The sequence below is a fragment of the Bufo gargarizans genome, chromosome 7 (genome assembly GCF_014858855.1).
Source record: "Bufo gargarizans isolate SCDJY-AF-19 chromosome 7, ASM1485885v1, whole genome shotgun sequence".
Classification (NCBI taxonomy): Eukaryota; Metazoa; Chordata; class Amphibia; order Anura; family Bufonidae; genus Bufo; species Bufo gargarizans.
In genome coordinates, this window is record NC_058086.1 from 14,189,726 (window position 1) to 14,197,136 (window position 7,411).

Below are 7,411 nucleotides of genomic sequence, written 5' to 3' on the forward strand. Positions count from 1 at the left end.
GCCCCATACAGCAATTCTCCCCCCCCCCCATGTCTCCTCACATGTCCTCCTGTGTCTGTGTCCCCCCCCCCCCCCATGTCCCCCAAAGTTGGCAAATAAAAAAATAAAAGCTAAATACTCACCTATATCCAGGCGCGCACACATCACTGTGCAGCCTCCTGGCACGGGGGCACGATGACGTCATCACGCCTGCCTGCACCAGGATTTCACTACCGCATAGGCCTGAAGCCTATGACCGTGATTGGCGGCAGGGCAGGGAACTATGTGCTCCTGTGCCCCGCCGCAGTATCTGGGCGTTCTAGCGGGACTGGTGCCAAATTCTGTACCTTATATTTTCAGAATTTGGTAAGATTTTTTTTTTTTTTCACCACATTTTTTAAGAATTATGCAAAACCTTACATCTGACTACTGTAGTGAACTGTGCATGCACCCATATAAGTATAATCAATGAAAAGGGTGAGCTTTTCTTGTCAATTGACAAAATTTGTTTACATTAAAAAGGGCATGGAGCCTGCGGGTCAGAACTCCGGATGTTTTTTATGCTTTACTAATAAAACTCTAGATTATTACATAGCACATTTTTTAGATCACCTTGTTCAGTAGAACCACGTGAAATGGTCCCACCAAACACATAGACAGGCGTATGCCATAGACAACCTAGTATACGTTTTTTTTATACAGTTGTATTGAATAGTGTACTCAACTATGTTTTCAATAAAGTTGCGGCGGCAGAACCCTGACGTGTCCGAGCCAAACATTTGCCAGAACGATTGGTGTATATATCTGGAGATTATTCCAGTGCAGATATGTGCTGACAGTGTTGTGAATTTATCTGCAGTGTAGTATGTTCTACAACAAGTAAAACAGGTTTTTAGGGAACACTTATAACTAGGGAAAGGCCCTTGTATGTTAAAGGGGTTGCCCAAAGTTTCAAATAAACTTTTCCAGCAACAGAAAATGTGTTAAAATAACAAAAGAAGTCATACTTATGAATTTTCTCTCGCGCTACTACCATCCAGAGTCATACCCGATCCTTCGATGGTGACATTATCTTAGTGGCTGCAGCCATCATGGTATATGGGACAGTGACGTCCCATATACAGCAAACCACCATGCAGCAAGTCACTGACCTTGGCTGTATACAACGGGTAGAAATTAGCTGTAGTGGTGACGCGGTGTATATGTGGATTCACTGCGGCAAAAAACGGAGAACCCTTATTGACAGGAAGTAGCAAAGCACAGCGCAGGGAGTGATGGAGGGGAAAAATTATAAGTATGACTTCCTTTGTTATTTGAACACATTTAGGATTCCCTTACACACAGTTTAGTCCTTATCGGGGACTTGGTCAGTGTTTTTTGTAGCTTCTTTAGGCATTTTTACCTATATATTGTGTGTTTTTCCACCTACAAATTTGTAATGGTGTTTTTTGCATGCTTGGTACTTTTTAGATTAAAGTATGTGTCCCCCTGTGATGTCACAACTCTGTAGGGCTGTTTGGGGGGAAAAAAGCATAGTATAAATAAAATGCCATCCAAATATGCCATTAAAAATGCCAGAACACATTAGACATTTTTTTAAGCTGCAAAAAAAAAACAATGGAGATCTATATGAGAAAAAAATGGCAGATGGTGAGGGAAAATTCCAGACCCAAAGCATGCATCAATTTGAAAAAAATATGCCACTGATGCAATTAAAGGTCCCTGAAGGGTGACAGGATGTCACTACAAAAAAAAGCCTGCTTTCCCTGCATTTAAAAGTGTCCTCAGGTATTTTGATATTCATGGCCTAGCTGTAGGATAGGTCATCAATATCCCATCGGTGGAGGTAAGACCCTGCCTCCCCCCGCATATCAGCTGTACGAAGAGGTCGTGGAGCTCAGTGATCGCTTAGGCCTATGACATCACGTTCATCTGTCACATGGCCTAGGTGCTGCTCAGTCCTATTCAAGTGAATGGGGCTAGGCTGCACTACCAAGCACAGCCGCTATACAATTGACGGTCATGTGCTTAGTGAGCAGAGCGAAACAACAGGACCAGAAAACCAAAAAACACCACGGAAATGCAAAAAACAAACAAACTATGGGCGATACCTGTTGCTGAGGAGGTTTTCTTAGAACTTGGGCCTTAGAGGGTCAGTTTTGACAAGTATTAATGCCACTTCAGACATAGTGGATACAAGAAGCAAAAATAAATAGTACCAATAGATATGTAGTTAATGTCATCAATCAGGTGTTAATCCTGAGCCCCAGAGCAAGATCTGTGACAAGGCCCCACACCTGACATGTTGTGCTTAGAATACTGTTGTGGTAGAAGGACCTTTGAGCCCTCCCCCACCTCCTTGGTCAGGCATCTGCTACCTCTGCAGGTCCAGCGAATGTCCAGAGAGTGCCCACTCTGCAAGAAAAAAAAAACACACCGTTCTTACAGTGACAGGCTAAATCAGGGATCAGCAACCTTCGGCACTCCAGCTGCTGTGAAACCACAACTCCCAGCATGCAAACATGCTCGTCTGTTCTTCTAACTCCCATAGAAGGGAATGGAGCACTCTGAGAGTTGTAGTTTCAGAACAGCTGGAGTGCCGGAGGTTGGTGATCCCTGGGCTAAATGTACAATAATGTAATGTGAACAATGTTTACAAGGGTTCAATTGTAGAACGGCTCAGACTGTTGAATGAATTGGGTCATTTATCAAACTGGTGTAAAGTAGAACTGGCTTAGTTGCCCATAGAAACCAATCAGATTCCACCTTTCATTTTCCAAAGGAGCTGTGAAAAATGAAAGGTGGAATCTGATTGGTTGCTATGGGCAACTAGCCAGTTCTACTTAGTACCCCATAAATCCTTGGAGAAATTTGGGCTGTAAGATAGCAGAAAAACGAACCATTGAAAAAGTAGAAGAAACATACTGTACAACAAAGTGTTGCAGGCAACTGTCTTGTTAGCTTAGGCTAGTTTCACACTAGCGCTAAAATGTTCTAGCAAACTACCTTTCCCCTGGGACAAGTATCGGGAATGAGCATTCCTAGGACCGCTCATTGATGATAATTGTCCGGTGTAAAGGTGCAGCTGATAAACGAGAAAATGCTTATTCATCTGGTGAAAGCATTGTGGATATGGACCCCAGATTCACCATTTCTGGCCAGCAGATTGTGCTGTGTGTACAGTGATCTGCCCAGTGGTGGTCACTGGTTCCCATACAGCAGGGATGATAGCAGCATGTAAATACAACGCTCAACCCCTCTGACGAGCAGGATAATACTGTGAGTGAATGGTTTGTTCCCAATAATTGCCATGCAAAAGGACCTTAAGATGGAGCTTCAAAGCCTAAGGGTCTATGTACATGGCAAAAGCCCTGTATGAAGGTACACAGAATCTATACAAGCCTGTGTCATGGACCTGTAGACACTATGGTGGTCATTTATTAAACTGGTGTAAAGTAAAAATTGCCTAGTTGTCTATATTAACCAATCAGATTCCACCTTTGATTTTTCAGAGCTCATTTGGAAAATGAAAGGTGGAATCTGATTTTGTTGCTATGGGCAACTAAGCCAGTTCTACTTTACACCAGTTTTGATAAATCTCCCCCTATATGCCTGCATAAAGGAGATCCCAGCGGGTGCTTGTTGTCTTCAATTCAATTCATAGGCTATTTATTTCATAAATACATCAATAATGGACGCGTTTCGGCCCATCCAGCCTTCATCAGCCGAAATGCGTCCATTATTGATGTATTTATGCAATAAATAGCCTATGAATTGAAGACAACAAGCACCCGCTGGGATCCCTCTTATTACACGGTGGATCTTCTCCTTCCCGTGCCGGCGCACATCAGGTGCCGACTGCTTCCTTGAACTCTATCTATAATATGGCCTGTGTTAGAACATGCCAAAATTTATTTTCACACAGATTCCATATGAATTGATGGGGAAAAACTGGAGGCCATGGACATACCTGTAACAATATGAGCCCCTAGCAGTCAATGGTGCTGTATTACAGATCTGTACAGCATGGATCCATAACATGGTCATGTGCAAAAGCCCTTAGGCTCAGTTTAACTGGCGCTGGAAAGTTTTATTGTCTGTTATCATTTATTAAGCAAAATCAGGAATGTGTCTAAGAAAAGACTAAACTAAAAAACTTTCCCTGTAATGAATTTGCCTTGCTTCTTCCTCCAGCAAACAGCAGGCATATCTGACATTAGTGGCAACTGAACCATACATTGGTTTACATGATTTACCGAGTCAAGCATTGGCAGCTTTATCCCTACTATTATGTACGGTAAACCAGAGAGTTGTGGTTAACTGATTACATGAATGTAATAAATGATGTATGTAATAAAATCCTGCACTGCCACAGGCACGCTCCTGTCCTCTGACACCCTGCACCCCCAGCAATCAACTGTTTGGCATTCGTTCCAGCACCCAGACTGCACAGCTCCATCTGTAGTGTAGTGGCCAGAGCTGGTTACTACAGCACCAATCTCATTCACTTCAATAGCAGCAGGGCTGCAACAGATGTGTACTCTGGGGCCGACTTCCAGAGCAAGAGCTACTGCAGCTGATTGTTGGGGGTGAGGTGTGTCGGACCTCTGCCGATCAGATAGTAATGGCCTATCCCGAGGATAGGCCATCACCTGTAATGGAGTGGACAAGCCTTTTAAGCCTTGCTCTACCTGCATATATCTAGCTGCAATCATATTCTATACCTTTGCGAGCCCCATTGGGGACAAGATGATGCTAATGTCTGTAAAGCGCTGCAGAATATGTCAGTGCTATATAAGTGCGTAAAATAAATAATTAATATAAGGGATTGTTCAGATAAGAGAATAAGCAGAATTTCTGCCTATTTTTCATACCTACTTGTTTTTCTGCTTAGAGCATTCATAGAGATCATAGAGATTTGCATCCATTGTCCAATGTATGTATATATATATATATATATATATATATATATATAGTACAGACCAAAAGTTTGGACACACCTTCTTTATTTTCAGGACTTTGTAGATTCACACTGAAGGCATCAAAACTATGAATTAACACATGTGGAATTATATGCATAACAAAAAAGTGTGAAACAACTGAAAATATGTCATATTCTAGGTTCTTCAAAGTAGCCATCTTTTGCTTTGATTACTGCTTTGCACACTCTTGGCATTCTCTTGATGAGCTTCAAGAGGTAGTCACCTGAAATGGCCTTCCAACAGTCTTGAAGGAGTTCCCAGCGATGCTTAGCACTTGTTGGCCCTTTTGCCTTCACTCTGCGGTCCAGCTCACCCCAAACCATCTCGATTGGGTTCAGGTCCGGTGACTGTGGAGGCCAGGTCATCTGGCACAGGACCCCATCACTCTCCTTCATGGTCAAATAGCCCTTACACACAGGGCCGGTGCAAGGATTCTTGCCAACACAAGCGAAGCTACATTTTGGCGCCCCCCCCCCCCCCCAACGCTTCTCCTCTCTGTGGTCCTGGTATCTTCTCTCTGCTTCAGACAATGGCTGGTTTAAAGGACCATATTTTTTGCCCTCTAAGACACACCTAGGTTTTAGAGGAGGATAATAAAAAAAAAAAATTTCCATTACACCTCAGGTCAGACCAGCAATCAGACCCCCAATGTTAATCAGACCTCAGATCAGACCCCCATGTCAGACATCATCCCCCAGCCATCAGCCCCCATGTCACATTTCTCCCCCTCCATGTCACATTTTTCCGCCCTCCCCCAGGGTGCGCCCTAAGGCGGCCGCTTGGTCTGCCTTATGGTAGCACCGGCCCTGCTTACACAGCCTGGAGGTGTGTTTGGGGTCATTGTCCTGTTGAAAAATAAATGATGGTCCAACTAAACGCAAACCGGATAGAATAGCATGCCGCTGCAAGATGCTGTGGTAGCTATGCTGGTTCAGTATGCCTTCAATATTGAATAAATCCTCAACAGTGTCACCAGCAAAGCACCCCACACCATCACACCTCCTCCTCCATGCTTCACGGTGGGAACCAGGCATGTAGAGTCCATCCGTTCACCTTTTCTGCGTCGTACAAAGACACGGTGGCTGGAACCAAAGATCTCAAATTTTGACTCATCAGAACAAAGCACAGATTTCCACTGATCTAATGTCCATTCCTTGTGTTCTTTAGCCCAAACAAGTCTCTTCTGCTTGTTGCCTGTCCTTAGCAGTGGTTTCCTAGCAGATATTCTACCATGAAGGCCTGATTCACACAGTCTCCTCTTAACAGTTGTTCTACAGATGTGTCTGCTGCTAGAAATCTGTGTGGCATTGACCTGGTCTCTAATCTGAGCTGCTGTTAACTTGCGATTTCTGAGGCTGGTGACTTGGATGAACTTATCCTCCGCAGCAGAGGTGACTCCTTGGTCTTCCTTTCCTGGGGCAGTCCGCGTGTGAACCAGTTTCTTTGTAGCACTTGATGGTTTTTGTGACTGCACTTGGGGACACTTTCAAAGTTTTCCCAATTTTTCGGACTGACTGACCTTAATTTCTTAAAGTAATGATGGCCACTCGTTTTTCTTTACTTAGTTGCTTTTTTTCTTGCCATAATACAAATTCTAACAGTCTATTCAGTAGGACTATCAGCTGTGTATCCACCTGACTTCTCCACAACGCAACTGATGGTCCCAACCCCATTTATAAGGCAATAAATCCCACTTATTAAACCTGACAGGGCACACCTGTGAAGTGAAAGCCATTTCAGGTGACTACCTCTTGAAGCTCATCAAGAGTATGCCAAGAGTGTGCAAAGCAGTAATCAAAGCAAAAGGTGGCTACTTTGAAGAACCTAGAATATGACATATTTTCAGTTGTTTCACACTTTTTTGTTATGTATATAATTCTACATGTGTTAATTCATAGTTTTGATGCCTTCAGTGTGAATCTACAATTTTCATAGTCATGAAAATAAAGAAAACTCTTTGAATGAGAAGGTGTGTCCAAACTTTTGGTCTGTACTGTATATTGTGGGGATTCGCTCTGGTAGTTAGGATTAGCGGTTGCAGAACAGAGGCAAAGTACAAGTTCTTGGTTCAAAACATCAGTGTTTATTCACACTTGAAAGCAAGAACAAAAACGCAAAGTTGCTTGGTCATCATTCACACACATGAAAAGTTCATATACAAAACAGTCACCTTTTCTCCTGGGTGTTACTTCACACCCTGTTAGAAGTTTTGCTTTGTCAAGTCCACAGGCAGGGGGTCTGAGCCCTCCAGCCAGGCTCAAGCCGCAGATCCCAACACAGCCCTCAGATCACAGCACACAGACCTTATGAGCTCCACTGTCAGACTGAGGTAATCCTCTCCACCTGGTGCTGGCAAAACCCGGCCTGGAACATGGGGATTAGTTACCCACTCAGTACTTTGACTACTCCCAGTAAGAGCCCTCCCAGATCAGCTATTACAGCCATAATAA